Source organism: Moschus berezovskii, chromosome 19, assembly GCF_049115385.1.
Source record: "Moschus berezovskii isolate FMDL1 chromosome 19, NW_MosBer_1.0, whole genome shotgun sequence".
NCBI classification, from domain to species: domain Eukaryota; kingdom Metazoa; phylum Chordata; class Mammalia; order Artiodactyla; family Moschidae; genus Moschus; species Moschus berezovskii.
The window spans coordinates 19861702-19882653 of record NC_142478.1 but is presented as its reverse complement, the minus strand read 5'-3'; the positions used below and the strand labels follow the sequence as shown (position 1 = coordinate 19882653).

Genomic DNA, 20952 nt, shown 5'->3' with positions numbered 1-20952 from the left:
GGATGGGTCAATACGCTGTATAAGTGACAAAGAGCTGGCTGCTGTAATTTTGTAAGAATGAAGAAAGCATGTTTACTACATATGGCTTTTGTGGAAGCTGCCTAGCTATAGCAAGATGACAGGGATTAGCATAATCCTTCTTTCATTTCTCACTTTCTCTACTGGTAAAATCTAAAAATCAGGGTAGAAGGAACAGACTTTCAAAATAAAAGCAGCAGTGAGGCATGATACTCAGCCACAGTCAGGGCCTGGCCAATTGCTCAAGGTTGGCACCTATTTTGAGATACAGGAATTACAGAATATTGTCAACATCAGTTGTGCCTCAAGGAAGGGATGACAAAACCTTAGAAGTATGAAGCAAAGGGGAGAATAAGGAGATGCTAGGTGCTTCAAGGGTTTATACTTTGCTAATAGTCAAAGGGAAATTATAGTCTATTATTAAGTACTAGAGATAACAATTGAAAAGTGTAGCCAAAACAGTCAAGGATAAGGACATTAGTCTAAAAAAAGTCTTAAGAAACAAATCTACAGGAAATAAAAAGTGGCACACTCAAGAGAAAAATGGTAAAAATAAGAGCTTTTAGACAACAGAATTAAGGGGAAAATGGAATGGAAGAGGGGGAAAAAGGTTACAACAAACTATAACAAGTAAAGAGTTCAGTTCAGTTCAGTCGCTCAGTCGTGTCCGACTCTCCGCGACCCCATGAATCACAGCACGCCAGGCCTCCCTGTCCATCACCAACTCTCGGAGTTCACTCAAACTCATGTCCACAGAGTCAGTGATGCCATCCAGCCATCTCATTCTCTGTCGTCCCCTTCTCCTCCCGGCCCCAACCTTTCCCAGCATCAGAGTCTTTTATAGTGAGTCAACTCGTCGCATGAGGTGGCCAAAGTATTGCAGTTTCAGCCTTAGCATCAGTCCTTCCAATTACCAAGATTGATCTCCTTTAGAATGGACTGGTTGGATCTCCTTGCAGTCCAAGGGACTCTCAAGAATGTTCTCCAGCACCACAGTTCAAAAGCATCAATTCTTCAGCGATCAGCTTTCTTTAAGTCCAACTCTCACATCCATACATGACCACGGGAAAAACCATAGCCTTGACTAGACGGACCTTTGTTGGCAAAGTAACGTCTCTGCTTTTTAGTATACTATCAAGGTTGGTCATTCTAGTAAAATTAAAAAATATTTAATGTTTTTATAAAAATTAAGAAATTGAAAAATATTTTAAAATAAGACCACCAGTAAAACCCCAATGAATAAATAGGCAGGCAATTCAAAAATTTAATGAAAGAGGAAATACAGAAAGTGGAAAAAAGCTCCACAAAGTCATTGCTAATGATTAAAGAAAATATAAATGGAAGTATACCAGCAAATATTCAAACATTTTTTTTAAATTAAAAAAAAAACACTCTTCAGTGTTACAGTGGAGAAAATTAACTCATACATTGCTAATGACATTACAAATAGCACCTTTCTGGAGAAATATTTGCCAATGAGGAGACAATAAATATGTTCAGTGACTCCCCTGTTGTAAATTAATCTATGGTTATAATTTTTAAAAAGTGTCAGTTCAGTTCAGTTCAGTCACTCAGTCGTGTCCGACTCTTTGTGACCCCGTGAATCACAGCACGCCAGGCCTCCCTGTCCATCACCAACTCCCGGAGTTCACTCAAACTCATGTCCATCGAGTCGGTGATGACATCCAGCCATCTCATTCTCTGTCATCCCCTTCTCCTCCTGCCCCCAATCCTTCCCAGCATCAGAGTCTTTTTCACTGAGTCAACTCGTCGCATGAGGTGGCCAAAGTATTGGAGTTTCAGCTTTAGCATCAGTCCTTCCAATGAACACCCAGGATTGATCTCCTTTAGAACGGACTGGTTGGATCTCCTTGCAGTCCAAGGGACTCTCAAGAGTCTTCTCCAGCACCACAGTTCAAAAGCATCAATTCTTCAGCAATCAACTTTCTTCACAGTCCAACTCTCACATCCATACGTGACGACTGGAAAAACCATAGTCTTGACTAGACGGACCTTGGTTGGCAAAGTAATGTCTCTGCTTTTTAATATGCTATCTAGGCTGGTCATAACTTTCCTTCCAAGGAGTAAGCGTTTTTTAATTTCATGGCTGCAATCAGCATCCGCAATTTTAGAGCCTCCCAAAAAAAGTCTGGCACTGTTTCCACTGTTTCCCCATCTATTTCCCATGAAGTGATGGGGCCAGATGCCATGATCTTTGTTTTCTGAATGTTGAGCTTCAAGCCAACCTTTTCACTCTCCTCTTTCACTTTCATCAAGAGGCTTTTGAGTTCCTCTTCACTTTCTGCCATAAGGGTGGTGTCATCTGCATATCTGAGGTTATTGATATTTCTCCCAGCAATCTTGATTCCAGCTTGTGCTTCTTCCAGCCCAGCGTTCCTCATGATGTACTTTGCATATAAGCTAAATAAGCAGGGTGACAATATACAACCTTGATGTACCCCTTTTCCTATTTGGAACCAGTCTGTTGTTCCATGTACAGTTCTGACTGTTGCTTCCTGACCTGCATACAGGTTTCTCAAGAGGCAGGTCAGGTGGTCTGGTATTCCCATCTCTTTCAGAATTTTCCATAGTTGATTGTGATTCACACAGTCAAAGGCTTTGGCATAGTCAATGAAGCAGAAATAGATGCTTTTCTGGAACTCTCTTGCTTTCTGCATGATCCAGTGGATGTTGGCAATTTGATCTCTGGTGCCTCTGCCTTTTCTAAAACCTGCTTGATCATCTGGAAGTTCACAGTTCACATATTGCTGAAGCCTGGCTTGGAGAATTTTGAGCATGACTTTACTAGCGTGTGAGATGAGTGCAACTGTGCGGTAGTTTGAGCATTCTTTGGCATTGCCTTTCTTTGGGATTGGAATGAAGACTGACCTTTTCCAGTCCTGTGGCCACTGCTGAGTTTTCCAAATTTGCTGTCAAATTGAGTGCAGCACTTTTACAGCATCATCTTTCAGGATTTGAAATAGCTAAACTGAAATTCCATCACCTCCACTAGCTTTGTTCATAGTGATGCTTTCTAAGGCCCACTTGACTTCACATTCCAAGATGTCTGGCTCTTGGTCAGTGATCACATTATCGTGATTATCTTGGTCGTGAAGATCTTTTTTGTACAGTTCTTCTGTGTATTCTTGCCACCTCTTCTTAATATCTTCTGCTTCTGTTAGGTCCATACCATTTCTGTCCTTTATCAAGCCCATCTTTGCATGAAATGTTCCCTTGGAATCTCTAATTTTCTTGAAGAGATCTCTTGTTTTTCCTATTCTATTGTTTTCCTTTATTTCTTTGCATTGATCGCTGAGGAAGGCTTTCTTATCTCTCCTTGCTATTCTTTGGAACTCTGCATTCAGTTGCTTATATCTTTCCTTGTCTCCTTTGCTTTTCATTTCTCTTTTCACAGCTATTTGTAAGGCCTCCTCAGACAGCCATTTTGCTTTTTTGCAATTCTTTTCCATGGGGATGGTCTTGGTCCCTGTCTCCTGTACAATGTCACAAACCTCCGTCCTGAGTTCATCAGGCACTCTATCAGATCTAGTCCCTTAAATCTGTTTCTCACTTCCACTGTATAATCATAAGGGATTTGATTTAGGTCATATCTGAATTGTCTAGTGTTTTTCCCTACTTTCTTCAATTTGAGTCTGAATTTGGCAATAAGGAGTTCATTATCTGAGCCACAGTCAGCTCCTGGTCTTGTTTTTGCATATGTATAGAGCTTCTCCATCTTTGGCTGCAAAGAATATAATCAATCTGATTTCGGTGTTGACCATCTGGTGATGTCCATGTGTAGTCTTCTCTTGTGTTGTTGGAAGAGAGTATTTGCTATGACCAGTGCGTTCTCTTGGCAAAACTCTATTAGCCTTTGCCCTGCTTCATTCCGTGCTCCAAGGCCAAATTTGTCTGTTACTATGGTTTTTCCCATGGTCATGTATGGATGTGAGAGTTGGACTGTGAAGAAAGTTGATTGCTGAAGAATTGATGCTTTTGAACTGTGGTGCTGGAGAAGACTCTTGAGAGTCCCTTGGACTGCAAGGAGATCCAATCAGTCCATTCTAAAGGAGATCAATCCTGGGTGTTCACTGGAAGGACTGATGCTAAAGCTGAAACTCCAATACTTTGGCCACCTCATGCGATGAGTTGACTCAGTGGAAAAGACTCTGATGCTAGGAGGGATTGGGGGAGGGAGGAGACGGGGACGACAGAGAATGAGATAGCTGGATGGCATCACCGACTCTGTGGACATGAGTTTGAGTGAACTCCGGGAGTTGGTGATGGACAGGGAGGCCTGGCGTGCTGTGATTCATGGGGTTGCAAAGAGGACACGACTGAGCGACTGAACTGAACTGAACTGAAGACACAATAAAAACTAACGGAAACAACTTCAGTGCCCATTAATGGGGGAGAAGCCATGTATCTTATTAGAGTGCAATTGATACAACTGAATATGTTGCTGTCACTAGAAGGATAAGTTGGTTTTTAAAAATGGAAATTTACTAAATCATTAGAAGTGGAAATATATACGCAAAATACACATATAGTTATCCATACATATACTGAAGTTGTATAGAAATTACTTAAACTTTCTTCCCCTTTCTGTTTTTGTGAGATGTAATTAACATACAGCACTGTGTAAGTTTCAGGTGTACAGCATTATGATTATACTTACATACATCATGAAATAAATAAATTTAGTGAACATCAATCATCTCATATAGATACAAAATAAAAGTAAAATGAAAAAAAATTCATCATGATAAGAACTCTTAGGATTTATTCTCTTAACAACTTTTATACACAACATACAGCACTGCAGATTATGTTTATCACATTGTACATTATAACACTTATTTAACTTTCAACTGGAAGTTTGTACAATAGGACTGCCTTCATCCAATCCTTCCTCCTTGCAACTCCCACCTCTGGTAACCACAAATCTGATTTCTTTTTCTATGAATTTGTTTATTTTTGAACTACAATTGGCCTACAACACTGTCTTAGCTCCTGGGGCACAATATGGTGATTTAGTATTTCTGTACATTACAAAATGATAACCCCAATAAGTCTAGTTACCATTGGTCATCATACAAAGATGTTACATTATTGCAGACTATATTCCTTACACTGTACATTTCATACCCATGACTATTCTATAACTGGAAGCTTGTACCTCTTAATCTCCCTCATCTATTTTCTCATACCCTGTCCCTCTCTTCCCTCTGCTGCTGCTAAGTCACTTCAGTCGTGTCCGACTCTGTGTGACCCCATAGACAGAAGCCCACCAGGCTCCCCCATCCCTGGGATTCTCCAGGCAAGAACACTGGAGTGGGTTGTCATGCCCTCCTCCAGGGGATCTTCCCAAACCAAGGATCGAATCCATGTCTCCCACATTGCAACCCAGGGATCAAACCCAGGTCTCCCTCATTGCAGGCAGACTCTTAACTGTCTGAACCACCAGGAAAGCCACACATGCAAAAATATATTTACACATATGTATTAAACATACATATATATATATATATATAAATACACACACTAAGCATCTTGTTTATTCTTTCATCTGCTGATGGCCACTAAGGTTGCTTCCATATCTTGGCTATCATAAATAATGCTGCAATGAAGATAAAGGAGATTATAATTTTGAATTAGTGTTTTCCTTTTATTCAGATAAATACCCAGTAGTAGAATTTCCTGACGTGCTGCAGTCCATGGGGTCCCAAAGAGTTGGACATGACTGAGTGACTGAACTCAAGTGAATTGAGTAGAACTGCTGGATCCTATGGTAGTTCTAGTTTTAATTTTGTGAGGAACTTCCATAGCATTTTTTCATAATGGTTATACCAATTTATATTTCCACCAACAGTGCATGAAGGTTCCCTTTTCTTCACAACCTCGCCAACAGTTGTTTTTTGTTGTCTTTTTGTTAACAGCCATTCTGATAGATATGAGGTGATATTTCACTGTGGTTCTGATGGGCATTTTCCTCATAATTAATGATGCTGAGCAGTTTTTTATGTGCCTGTTGATCTGTATGTATCCTTTGGAAAAATGTCTACTCAGGACTTCTGTTCATTTTTTGAGTTGCTTTTTTATGTCACTAAACACTCATCAGACATATTGTGTGCAAGTATTTTCTCCCACTCAGTAGGCAACCTTTTCACTTTGTTCATAGTTCCCTTTGCTGTGTAAAAGCTTTTTAGTTTGATCTAGTCCCTTTTGTTCATTTTTAGTTTTGTTTACCTTGCCTAAGGAGACAGATCTGATTAAATATTGCCAAAACTGATGTCAGTGTACTGTATATGTTTTCATCTAGGCATTTCATGGTTTCAGGTGGGAGGAGAAGGGCACAACAGAGAATGAGATGGCTGGATGGCATCACTGACTCGACGGACATGAGTTTGAGTGAACTCTGGGAGTTGGTTATGGGCAGAGAGGCCTGGCGTGCTGTGATTCATGGGGTTGCAAAGAGTCGGACATGACTGAGCGACTGAACTGAACTAAAATGAATATTATGCTGCCATTAAAAAGATATATATACATACATAAGTATATAAAGAAATATGGAGAAGTATTTACAAAAATATTAAAAGTCAAAAGATACATATGTACACACATATTTTTACATAATATATCATAATTATATACATTATAAATTTGGAATAAAAATCAGAAGGGAGCACACAGAAATGAAACTGTGGCACTTTGAATATTTAATTACGGATAAATATTTTTCTAAATACAATTTGATTTTTCCTATTTTTTATTACATAGGTATATTCAAGAGAAAAATTTCTTAAAACCCATAGAAAAGCACTTTCCAATCAACCATACTCTAGATTATAAGAAACCCCAAAATAAATATGTGTTTATAGGCCTAGATGTCTCAAGAAGGAGTCTGGTGAGTTTATAACTTTATGACAGACCATTGATATTTCACTATATAAAAAAATCCATGTCAGTGAGAAAATATTCAAGACCACACTCAGCTCTTAGAGTTTTCCTTTCTCTCTAGAAATACATGACTAAAATTGATGAGTATAATATTTGATAGTGGTATATTTGATGTATGTGCGGAAAGTCATTTCTTCTCACTGGCAATGAGCAAACTTACATGTGTAATAATTACAAATGCACACACACATACACACATGTATACATATGCACTGTACGTTCACACACACATGCACTCAGTGAATGACAGCCTTTTAAGATAACCAAGCATCGTTAGGAGACGAAGAGATGTAGGTTCAATCCCTGGGTTGAGAAGATCCCCTGGAGAAGGAAAGGGCAACCCACTCCAGTATTCTTGCCTGAAAAAACGCCATGGACAGAGAAGCCTGGCGGGCCACAGTCCATGGGGCTGCAAAGGGTTGGACACGCATGAGCAATTGCATGAGCACAAGCAAGCATTGTTAGATAACAGAGTGAATATTTGGGAGAGCTCTCCTGAAAGCAGCAGAGCTCCATGTCATGTCTACCCCTGCTCTAGCCACTCAACTAGGATTGACTTCTGGTATACCTGAACATGCCCTGTTTCTGGGGCTTTCACTGTGCTGTTCTTCCTATCTAGAACGCCATTTTCCCCATATAGTCACCAGGCTCAGCCAGGGGTAATATGCAAAATATTCAACAGCTGGCATACTTCTGGGAAATAAACAATTAGTCCAAACATCTGGCCAATCAGAAGGATGCTGGGTGTAGAATCCATGAGGCTATATAGGTTCCTCGTACCAACCTTTGTGCCCTCACTCCCTTCAGGTCTTGGCTCAAATAACACCTCTTGGAGACATATTCCTTGACAGCCCTATATACAGGAGCATCCCAGTCATTATATCTCACGACCCTACCTTCTTTTTTTTTTTTTCAATAGCACTCATTGTTACCTGTCAATATATAATATGTATTTATCTGTCAAACTTTGCATTGTCTGTATTTCTCTTATTATGTAAGTCCCAAGAGCAGGGACCTTGCCTGATCTTCTCAAGGTTGCCTGTGACCTCTACTTGCTAAATCCAATGATCAATTCTTACTTCTCATCTTTGAGTTCCCATTAGCGATGGACCACTTTTTCTTTTTTGAACCCCTTCCTTCCTAAGCTCCAGAACATCAAGAGTGTTTAATTTTGTTTTATTTTTCTCTCTGCGCCTTCTCAATCACCCTTCATCTCCCTGACCTCTAAGATTGGTTGGAACACTCCTGGCCTCAGACCTTCGTGTTCTCAGCAAGAACCACAGCTTTAAATAACACCTGTATGCTGATGACTGATTTCTACCTTCAGTCTGAACTTCAGATTCATCTATCCAGTTGCTTGCTTGTCATCTCCCCTGGATGTTGAACAGGCATCACAGACTTATCTCAAATGGAACTCCTTGCTTACCATCCCCCAACCATGTTCCTCTTAAATCCTGCCTAGCTCAGTTAATATTAATATTTCTGGTTAGACCAAACACCTTCATCTCATCTTTGATGCTATTTTTTCCCTCATACCCTGCCTCTGGTCTGGTAACAAAATGTGCTGATTCATCTTTCCAACGACACCCAGAATCTTATCTGTTCTCATCACCTCCATTTCCACTATGCTGGTCTGAGTTGACATGATCTCTTATCATGCGTTATTGCAAAAGCCTCTTAATGGATCTCCCTGCTTCTTGCCTTGTTCAATTTATAACAGTACCAGGATGCTTCTGTTTAAACATGTGAGTGAGATCATGTCACTCCCTTACTGAAAACCAACCCAGGGCTTCCAACTCACGTAGATGTCATTAGACCTAAAGGTTCATTTTGTCCTGGTTCTTTGTTATCTCTCTGATCGCCTCGGCCACTGCTATACCAGCCTCACTGGGCTCCCCCTGTGCCAAGCAGACATGCACTCAGAGACTTTGCACATCCTTCCTCTACCTGGAATGCTAGTCCCAAGATACTCACTTGGGTGTCTCCTTTATATTACTTAAAGTTTATATTAAAAGTGAGTTAAACAAAGGGCAATTCTTACTCTCACTCCCCTTTAGTCAAAGCCCCCCAAATTAAAAGCAGGAAGGTCAGCTCTACTAATACTAATGGTGTGTCTCCTTAGAATTAACAAGAATGCTAATAATATCATAAGGGAAAATGGTTGAATTTTATCTATAAATGTGTTTGAATGTGTTTGAATAAAGTAGTATATTCATGAAAACTACAAAATAAAATAAAGTCTCTTACTTAGTGAAGTCTTACCCAGCCTGTCTACCTAAATTTAAACTTTCCCCGACTATTTCACTCATGTAACAGTTTGATTATACTTCCAGTGCTCCTAGTTTCAAGCATTTTAATGGAAGATGAGGCTTGAGAAGAATGCACAGGCCAGATCACAAGAGCCCTGTGAGCCACGCAAAGCCTTGACCTTTTCCACAAGGCACTCGTGAGGCTGCAGCAAAGGCTGTTAGTCAGAGATGTGATACCATCACAACTGTGTTTTAAAATCATTATTTTGGTAGTGCTGATTTTTTTAAATGAAGCATAGGGAATGTCAAGCTCTGGCATCATAAGGAGACCAACAGAATTTTATTGAAGATTTCACACAAAGCTAAAGTCTTCCTTAGTCAAATAGCTTCCATTTCTATTCATTGCTTTATGACAACTTTATTCTTCAGTGATTATGTTCACCGAGTCCATTTCCTAGGGACTGATGAACTTCAAATTCTTGAGCCACTCGGGACTTCACATGAACGATTCCCCATAACACTCAAAGTTACAAAGATTAAACAGAAACCCCTAATTAAAGCAAGACTGTACATCAACAGGAAAAACTTTAAATATTAAGAAGGGGAAAAAAAGTGAAACAATATCTTAACTGGTGATAAAGAAAAGTATGATAAAATTCTAAGTGACGTGAGCCCCAACTGTGGCACGCTGGGAGGCAGCCTATTTCCCCTCTAAAGGAACAGATTCTACTCAACTCCAGCAAATTGTTGCCGAGCCCCTCTATTTTTTCAAAGAAAAGCCAAAATTCCGATGTTTATGTGAAAGCTCCCAAGTTTTGAAATATTGAAATGAAGTCAAACCTTCCCACAGTCGCGTTCAACTCCAGCTGTGGCAATCTTTGCCATCTGGTGGGTGATTTTCGGAGTCTGCAATACTCTCAGGCACTTATGTACTTGCTTAGCAGTTCTATGCCTCAGTTTCCTTACCTGTGAAACCTGGATAACTCCACAAATAAGACTGCAGTTAGGAACAAAGTATATCCTAGGTAGAAAGTGCTTCCACTAGCGCATGTTCTATAGTAACACCTCAAAAAAGTTACTATTCTCATGATCAGTTTGCCATTGAAAATAAACACTTGGCATCTCCCCACCTAGAAATGACCAACGTTTCTGGATCAATTGAGCACATTTTCTGATACACACTTGGTGGAGATCCCTCTTCTGAGGACTGTGCAAATAGGCAAGGAAAATAAGCAAGGTGCCTGCCTTTGCCAATAAAATTAGACTGAGCAATCAGAGTACGTGAGCATTAAGTCAACTTGAGGACAGGCACCAAAATTCATGAAATGGATATGAGGAAAAGTGAGCTGCTCAGTCGTGTCTGACTCTTTGCGACTCTATGGACTGTAGCCCACCAGGATCCTTTGTCCATGGATTTCTCCAGGCAAGAACACTGGAGTGGATTGCCATGCCTTCTTCCAGGGGATCTTCCTGATCCAGGGATCAAACCCATGTCTCTTATGTTTCCTGCATTGGCAGGCTGGTTCTTTACCACTAGTGCCACCTGGGATGCCCAAAGTCCATACAGATGAGTCCATATAGTGTCCTTAGGAAAATTAATGTTTAGGCAGGTTTCAAACTGGGACCAGAGATGATACTGAAACTGGTGGATACAATGGGAAAGGAAAGTAATGAGAAAGTGAAGGAAGATTTCATGGGTGTCATCCAAGTGTGTCAGCCTGTGCATGAGAAAAGCTGCCCCGACTGGAGACAGCGCTGGAAAGGGAAGAAGGGCCTCTGGCATTTGGCCATGAGGGTGGATGTGAGAAGAAATTAAATCTGTCAACAGTGATAAAAATGAAAAAGAGAATGAGATAAATGACCCAGCCTCCTTTCCTTTGCTAAAGCCGCCTCTTCAAAATGTCTCTCCCTCCAAAGGGAGCAGTGTGGAAAATGTGGTTCCTGAAACTTCACACTGCAAGCCCTCTCTCCCCAGGCAGTAGGAAAACTCTGCAAGCACCTGGTCTGTGAGACAATTGAGATGTCCTATATTTATCTACACTTTTTTTTCTTCACTCCTTTTAAAAAATCGCACATTTGCTGTAAAAACCACATGATGACTTTTAAGGGAAATATCTCAAATGAATAAAATTACCTTTATTTTCTGAAGCTAACACAATTCTCTGTTTTACATTTTTCTGCCCAATTTTTGTCTGTAAGTCTACTGATCTGTCAAGTTATAATCATTGTGTATATTTAATTCAATCATCTGTTTTGTGCATTTACCCCATATCCTGAATTTCTACAGTCAGCATTATGACTTAAATGTCTGCATAATAGTTCATCAAGTCAATGCCCCCTAATTTGCTAAAATATCAGGCATTTAAATACTGTCTATTCTTTTCTGTCAAAGAAAATGCTATAATACCCCTCATTTTGTATAGCTTTGTGCTTTTTAAAAATGCTGTTGGACAAATCCTCAGGATAAGTTCAAAGGAGTGGGATGATTGGGCCAAATGGTATGAACATTTTTTTTATTATTATTAGTTTTAAACTTTTAATTTTGCCTTGGATAGCTGATTAACAATGTTGTGATAGTTTCAGGTGAATAGTGAAGGGACTCAGTCATATATATACATGTATCCATTCTCCCCCAAACTCCCTTCCCATCCGGCTGCCATGTAACACTGAGCAGAGCTCCCTGTGCTATTCAGTAGGTCCTTGTTGGTTATCCATTTTAAATATAGCTGTGTATACACGACCATCTCCAACCTCCTAACTATCCTTTCCTCCCAACCTTCCCCCCAGGCAACCATAAGTGGTGTGAACATTTTAACTTCCCCATGAGTACTGGTGGATTGTAACTGGGAACTCTGACTGCATAACCACACATAGCCCGCACTGTGATTCATGCCAACTCATACTTCAGTCCCCAAAACGCTCCACAACCTCATAAGGGGCTGAACACCCTAGATAGGGGCCGTTAAACAGAACACAACTGAATGTCAAGTCATGCCTTTTTTCCTCCCCAACTCCCCCTACAAAGTTAACGTGCTGATAGTAAAGATGTAAGTAGCCACCGTCTCTCTCTGAATAAAATGCTCAGGAGAGATATAATAGTGAGTCTGCAAACCTTGAAACCTAATAAACAAGAATTATCCGTTACTGAGAAATCTGAGTGAGGCCAAGCTCTGAACTGTATTAGGTACTAATATAATAAAAGGATGAGGTGAGAGCACACATCAGATTGAAACTATAAATCACACAGGGTACTAGAGAAACTGTGATAATGAAGAATAAAAGAAGTTAAAAATCCTGAGACATTTTATAGAATATCGTTACTTTAAAATACACATGAAAAAAGAGTGGAGGTTATTATTATTGAAGAGCACAATGAGAGTGAAACCACTTTGTCCATAGTTTTTAGTTAAGCAGTTAGTAATAAAAAAGTGCTTTGGAAGGAGTAGTGATCGATTTTAATAAAGATGGAAGGCCGTGGGAAAAAAAGACTAAATCTAGCTTCCAGCAGGCAAGGTGAGATGAAAACTGGTTAGTCATTTTGGCTAATCTCATTAGGAGGAAAGAACCAATTCTGCAAGTTGGGTAATTTCACTTGACCATCTGGGGTAATAAAATACTATTTACTGCCAATGGCATTGGTGGGTGCTGGGCACACTGAGATCACGCCTCTAAGAGTGACGTGCAGATCACAGAATCAGAGCACGGTCAGCTCTGCTTCCCTTGGCTACCCATCCCATGGACCGATTAGAAAGCAGTCTCTTCAGTTACGCAGCAACCCCCAGGGAACGTTCAACTCAGCAGTGCACTGCGTTGGCCAGCTCAGAGGCAGGGTGGCAGCCTGTCTCCATCTCAGGCAACACAATCAGCTCTGGCTCAGGGCACTGGGTTCTTGGTTAGATCTCAAACTACTTTCAAGGGACATTATATGTCAAAGGCAACATGATGCTACATAATTCCACTTCCAGGAGAGTGGTAGTTTAGATGTTCCAAGGGGCCTTCTCAAGTTTAAAAACAGTCAGCACAGAAAAGTTGTATTCCATCTCTGAACTCATACGATGTAAGAGAAACCTCTGAGCTGAATATTAAAAAAATCCCAGGGCTTGGAAAAGTGGTGTTTTCCTGAGAGCAGACGTTATCGTCAGGGCTACAGTGGGAGACTAGGATGTGAGGCAGTACCAAGGTGGCAGAGAAGAACCAGAGCACCCCTGATTAAGCCTGAGATGCTGGGCAGGGTCTAAAGTGGCCCTACATGAGCAAGTCCTGATGACAAACACAGAGTCTCTGGAGAAAAGTAACCTCAACTTAGACTTTCTAGTTTTTCACAGTTAACATCAATGAAATCTGAACTTCACCATGAACAAGAAGCAGAAATAACAAACAACAGAGTCAGACAACAGGTACTTCATATGTTGGAATAAAAAATAAGTAAGGAATGGTTAAAAAATAAAAAAGTGAAATCCCCAAAGTAGCAAGTAATTGGAGATAAAAAATGATCCGGGGATGAAAAACGGAACTGTTGGAAAGAAGATGAACTACTGAGATAAAAGTACTCTGCTGGGTCTCGAAGATCCCCTGGAGGAGGAAATGGCAACCCACTCCAATAGTCTTGCCTGGAGAATCCCATGGACAGAATTATTGTCTGGCGGGCTACAGTCCATAGCGTCCCAAAGAGCTGGCCACAGCTGAGTGGCTGGGACGCACACACCGACAGAGACAGAATAAGCTAACAGAACAATGGACCAGAAGAAATTACTGAGAATGCAGCACAGAAGCCTGGAGACAGAAAACATGCAAAAGAAGTTATGAGATGTGGAAGACAAAGAATAAGATGGTTTAATGTGTACCTAACGAGAGCCTCAAAATGAAAAGCTGGACACAAAAGAGGCTGTATGTAAAGGCACAATGTCTGAGGATTTTCCAAAAGCGCTTAAAAAATCCAGAGGTACAGGAAGTACACTTCAAAAAGAACGACTCAAGAGTTCATACTTCATGTCTTACCCCCTGCATAGTGGCACATTTTAAAGAAAAGGTGGTGCACCTTTCAGTTCAGTTCAGTCGCTCAGTCGTGTCCGACTCTCCGCGACCCCATGAATCACAGCACGCCAGGCCTCCCTGTCCATCACCAACTCCCGGAGTTCACTCCAACTCATGTCCATTGAGTTGGTGATGCCATCCAGCCATCTCAGCATTTACTAAACGCCCTGGGTCAGGAAGTGGTCTAAGCACGAATTTGCCAGAGAAGTTCATTAAAATTGAAGTGTTCCCCTCTTTACACTATGTAATTGTTGGCCCTAAATTTTGCATAATTTTTTTCTTGAATCATATCTGAAAGGTAAGGTAGTATACTGCTATTTTAAAATATACTATTATTCATATAAAGCTTTTGATAAAGAGGGGAATCTTTTTACAAAGCCAAATATTAAGAAACTGTGACTTTTCACACACTATATTTTCTAGAAACAGGATGTAAATACATATCGTGAAAACAGCTATTTTTACATTGCTGTTAACATAAACTTCAAAATCATGCCTAAACACCTGCTCAGGCCCTTAAAATTAGAAGGATGTGGGCTGGTGAGAGAAACGGCTGAGTAGTCAGTACTGATGATCCCCCAAGCTCTCTTTAAACTTGATGGAGTCTTAGGCTGCCCCTCAGCTCCTTTCTCCTCTGCCCAAGGCCCTTTGTAAGCACATTTTAAAGACAAGCAACAAAAGGAGGAACAAATAATCTTTGCATTCCTCTCTTCCTCTGCACCTAATCTTCACCTCTTTCTTTAGCAGTCAAAGAAATGAGGGAGGGGAAAAACCTCTCATTCTCCTCAGCTCCCGCCCCTGCCATCAGAGCTCCCAGGTCTCAGGAAGAAGATAGAGGAGCAGGGCCTATGAAGGCTCCCTTGGTGGTCCAGTGGTTAAGAAGCAGTCTTCTAATGCAGGGGTTGCGGGTTTGATCCTGGGTCAGGGAACTAAGATTCCACACTCTGAGGAGCGACTAAGCCCACGTGCCACCACTGGCAGAGCCTGCGTAACAAAGCAAAGAACCAGCACAGCCAGAAAAAAAAGAAAAAAGACTTCTTGGCCTTCTTCCCTTTCACTGCTTTTCATATGTCTTTGCATACCTTTGAATATCGCAGAACACAGGCCCAGGGCCCAGAATTTAAGAAGAAAATCTACCTGTATAAAAGGCATAAATGTATTTAAAACAAAATATGCCTGATTCCCAACAGTAAGCGTGCGTGCATGCTTAGTTGCTTCAGTCGTGTCCGACTCTTTGTGACCCCATGGACTTAAGCCCGCCAGCCTCCTCTGTTCATGGGATTCTCCAGGCAAGAAAGGACTCAATTATGTCTCACACAATTAAAATTAAAGAGTCAGACATGACTGAGTGACTTTCACTTTCACTTTTGTATTACACATAAATATAACTTTAAAATAATTTAGATATTTAGACGGATATAACCAAAAAGGTTCACAGTGGTTACTTCTGAGTAGGAAGGTTAGAGATTGATTCCTTTTTCCTCATTTTACTTATCTGAATTGATTCCATTTGTCTGCAATTAATATGTATTACCAATATGATTATAAAAAAGCTCATTAGAAACCACTTGTTGAATAATTGAAACAACTATTATCATTTTAGTATGGTTATCCCAAATATAAAGACGTTGAAAAATATCATGCTTTCTTATGTGACTAAGCTATCTTAGCTTCTATAAACATGCCCAGTATTCTGAAATATTCTTTGCAAAATTATTTTTTGAAAAACATTATTCTTACAAAAAGACAGTGAAATTTCTTTGGCCAACTTGTGTTTGCTCATTTCAAATCCTTACTGGCTCTAGAGAAAAAGTAACTGAGCGGGTGTTCCTTTAAGTTTCAATACATTTGATGGTATTAGGCTGTTTATTAGAGCATCAACAAAAATCATTTTGTTTGCCAACATGAAATTTATAGTTCAATTCCATGCAGGAAAGAAACCCAACATATCACAACCACTGATGTAGGTGTCAAAATTAAGCAGAGATGAAGGGAATACATTGTCCAGTTGAAGGCTCTCAGAGCCAGAATATGTTATTTAATTTGACTATAATATGGGATTTGGTATCTCAACCATTCAGATTCCCCAGTTGGATCTTTCTAGCTATCCAGCCATGACGATGGTGAGAGAGGCAAGTAATTATAGTTGGTAATTAAGAATAACAAGGGGACAGATGATTGAAAATAGATCACTGAAAAATCATTCTATGTGGTTTTAGAATGAAGTTGTGATTCACTTGGCAAATTTGTTCTCATTATTCCAGGAGTAAGCAGTTCAGTCACGTGCAGAGAAATCACAGACACTGGTCAGTATTCAGTTTCTCTCTTCAATGTCATAAAGTAAATAATTCACATGAAGGTAATTAGGAGCACAATGCTTTATTTGCTTTTTTAATGGATGAGCTTTGACACTGGAAAAGAGCCCAGAGAAACAGTCTGCCTGATGAATACATCTCTGGTTCTTTAAAACAGAATGTGCACACATGCTCAGTTGTGTCAGATTCTTTTGTGATCGCATGGACGACAGCCCAACAGGTGTCTCTGTCCATGGGATTTCCCAAGCAAGAGTACTGGAGTGGGTTGCCACTTCCTGCTCTATGGGATCTTCCTGACCCAGGGATCAGACTCGTGTCTCCTGCATCTCCTTCATTGGTAGGTGGATTCTTCACCATTAGCACCACCTGGGAAGCCCCCACAAAAGCCCTGCTAGACAGTCAGTGGGCAGCTACAGCCCTCCACCCTGACATGTACCTTTTCTGTTGAGCTACCCCACTGCCTCCCAGGGGACTTCCCTGTGTCCTGATAACTACTCACCCCTAACACATGCATTGATACTCTCAACAGAGCCCAAGTGTACTGGTATATGCCCTCTTCTGCTTCACAAACAAATCTGGCAAGAGCCCAACACCCCACTCTGGGCATCCTGCCTGCCAACAAGACCAAAAATCCATTTGCTCTGAAAGCAGTGAGCATGAAGACTCAACTTCACTGTGTAGGCCATAATAACTCCAAATAATTCCAAGTGATTCCTCCTAATTAAACCCAACGTCACCTACCCTTTGATACAACTGAAATAATTAACTTTAAGCAACAACAGGAAGCCATGGCAGTGATTCCATGAATCACCAGATGAAACAACTCTGTACACAAAATCAAAGGTACATCCCATCAATAAATTGTGTACACGATTGGTATTCTGATCTTGATGTGCCAAATGAATGTATTCCTATTAAGATGAATGAACATCTATTTTTCTACATATGGAAGATGTGATCCTACTGGAAACTTTAATAACAGGCTTCTTATTATAAAATTACTACATATTCACTGTAAATGTTTGAGAAATATACAAAAGATGAAGAAGGGAAAAAAAAGAAGTAGAGGGACGAGGAGGAGGAGGAAAACTCTTAACCTAACCATCCACAGACAATACTGTGAATAGTTTGGTGGCTTTTAAGAACTGAGAATATGATATACTTTCTGATTTTTAGTCTGCCTTTTCCCACAAGGTATGCTACTAACATATTCTGGTTAGTACATAATCCTTACAAAGCTCTGAGAGCAACAGGAGACAACATTTTGCCCTTACCCTGGATCTAGTGGTTTGTCCTGCTCTCTCCACTTTAAACCCAGCATCTTGCTGTGGCTACAGTGTCTGCTCCACAGGTTCCATTCCTTCTGAGTTACCTTCTTTGTCACCAGAGCTTTCGTGGCCACCAACAAACCAGCCAGGGCATCACACATTTAGCCAAATAACTTATTCCTTAGCCTCCTCACCTGTATTCTATGATCCTTTGATCCCTTCTGGACACAAACTTCAATGACTTGGGTTTTGCATCAGTTTCACAAACTCTAAATATACAAGGCTAAAAAAGCTGACCAATCAATCATCAAATGGAGAGTTCTACTGTTGATCTGTTTTAACCATACAGTCATACATTTAAAACTTAACAAAACATGCTTTCATCAGAAAATTAATGGTTTTATCCCAAGGCCCAATTTCCTGCATTTCTTTTCTGACTTTATCCCAGTTGCAGTCTGATATTCTCTGCAGAAATTTTTTCCTAAGGTAAAAGTTTCCATTGAGTATCATCAACTATTCATTAAGAATTTCAGTTGAAATTTTAGATCTATCTGTATCAGCAAAGTAATTTGAAAAGTTGAGGTAATTTACCTGGAAATCTGAGATTGAAAGAATCTGGCTATTTTGGGAAAGTTTACAAGTTAAAAAACATCTTCTTTTCTCTACGTATTCACATCTTATAATGAAATATACAACTTTAACATCTTTAGTGTTCATAGTTTTGGTTTCTAGTATTCTCTGCCAATTCTTTTAGGCTTCAAAGCAGAAAAGTATTTGATGGAAATTAAAATTTATAACAAAACTTATTTAATATTACAAAACTCTGAATATATGCTTTCTATGTGAAGAAGTAGCTCCATCTTGAGTTATTTGACTGTAAGAGGACAAAAGAAATAATCTAGACATAAAATCTTATTGAAGCTTCTACTGTATCATACATTATTTCAAAATGTATAATATCATACATTTTTTTTGAGTGATGTTGATATTTATTGACATCAATGCAAATTAAGCTAAGTTGCTATTTAACAGGAACAAATATTGGTGCAGTTTCCTTCCTGGAGAGGGTAGGCACTCAGCTCATGGGACCTAAGGTCAAAGACCGGATTGTCAAGCACCAACTAAGGGTTAGACTTTACGAATATAAAAATTGCTAAAGGCAAAAGGAGATTTTTTTTAAAAATATTGTTTTACACTAATTTCACGTAAGCAAACAAAGAACTAAAGTGAAAGTGAAAGTCGCTCAGTTGTGTCCGACTCTTTACGACCCCATAGACTACACAATCCATGGAGTTCTCTAGGCCAGAATACTGGAGTGGGTAGTGTCCTAAACTAATCCTAAAACTTTAGGACATAAGCTATAGACGTGACATGACTATTTAAATTTCTGCATAAGTGAAAATGTGTTATAGCCTCCGCTGTATTTGTATTACAATTACATGCTTCTTGCTTCTACACTACACAAAGTCAACAATTATCACCAACAATGACTCTAACTAGATCTGAAGGAGACTTCACAGTGACTCTGCTCTACTGCAATTTAAGAAAATTCAATCCAGGATTAACCAAACCTCTTGATTTTAAAGCCAGTTCTCGGGTCCTCTTCTCGTGTCATACCTAAATAAGTCTTCTTGTGACACTTCTTGCCTGAAAACTACAATGCATGTCCTCTCCTCCTCAGCTCTGTCTGACATTTTAATTTGTAGGAACTGCATAAAAAATGAAAATTGTACTTCCAATCTGAACCTGCTATCGGCTTCCTGCTTTGACGCAAAACATACCCCTCTGCAGTGCACCCCACCAGCACAGCGACCCCCTTTCTCTCTCTCTATTCCTTTGTCCTGAAGGCACTTCTGGATTGCCTAATTCGTGCTCTTCGGCTGCCGAGGCAGTCAGGACACCTAAGGCCATTTGGACTATCACGCCTTACTTCCTTCTTTTCTGTGGCTAATACCACTCACTTTCCTGCTTTTTTTCTACGGCTGACTCTCCAGGCTTGGTGCTGTCACCAGGGGGACAGAGTCGATTTCAGCTTCGAGCTCCTGGCTGGTAGAGCTGCATCACTGGGCAATCCTTGTTTCTTATGTGATCTCTTTTAACCACTTCTCTCTTTTCCGTTTTTTCTGAGCTGCCTACTGGCTCTGTACTCTGAGGCTTCTTTCCTTTACCCCGAAGTGCTTCTTTTTCCTTCTTCATTTCTTCCTCCTTTCTCTAAGTGCTCCGTCTGCCTGCGGCGCTCTTCTTCCTGCCGCTTCAGCCTCTCTCTCCTGCAGGATGCGTTCTTGGTCTCGTTCGTAACCCCGCTCCGTCTCCCTGTATTCTCTGCCACTCTCATCTGCAGATCTCTCAGGCTTTTCATCTTTGAATTCACCCTCAGAACGCCTGGGCAATGTACAGCTCTGCCCACTGGCTCTTTCATCCCTCAGATTCTCTTTGTCCAATTTCTTGAGCTTTTCTCTTTTGTCCAATTCTTTTTCAGCTCCTTTTTCTGGCTTCTTAAGCAGCTTGATCTTTGGTTCATCCTTTAATTCGTCCCTTTCTGGAACTCTATCTTCTTTGGCTTTTCTATATCTTTCTGTTTTCATTTCTCTTTCCACTTCCTCCTCTCTTCTTCTCTCTGGCTTTTTCTATTTCTCAGCGTCTCCTTTCTTCTCTCATCCTCTGCTTGTTTTTCAGGAAGCTCAAAAGAGGAGTTGTCTTTTTAGCTATTGATTCTCTATTTTTTGCTTCTATTTCCTCTAGTAGTGTCTCTGGAGTAGATGTCATTTTCTCATTATCTGCAGCATAGCTCTCCAAAAATTTTCTATATTCTGGATCACCATCAGTAGTCCCCACTTTAGTATCTCTTTTCTTAGTCTTCTTTTTTGCAGCTTTTTGAAAAGGTATATTCCTGACCTTTATTGTCAAGGAATACATAACCATCAAAACGATCCCTGAACAAAATAATGTCCTCTTGGTTTTTAAAGTTGATGTATGTTCTTGCATACATATGAGGATACAGACTAGTATCATTAGAAAAAAACTCAAAATAATCATGCTCAGGCATAGGCTGAAGATGTTCCTGAAGCTGCTCTTGGTCAAAGTGGGCGGTAATCTCTGAATTACCCG

General features: G+C 40.2%; 1 protein-coding gene and 1 pseudogene across 3 annotated transcripts in view; both read right to left on the bottom strand.

Moving 5' to 3' along the window:
• The window catches only part of RNF150 (ring finger protein 150), a 284272-nt gene that overhangs the window by 187565 nt on the left and 75755 nt on the right, over positions 1 to 20952 (bottom strand). The window lies entirely within an intron of this gene.
• Positions 1 to 20952, bottom strand: part of LOC148774834 (regulator of nonsense transcripts 3B pseudogene) — a 47497-nt pseudogene that overhangs the window by 14080 nt on the left and 12465 nt on the right.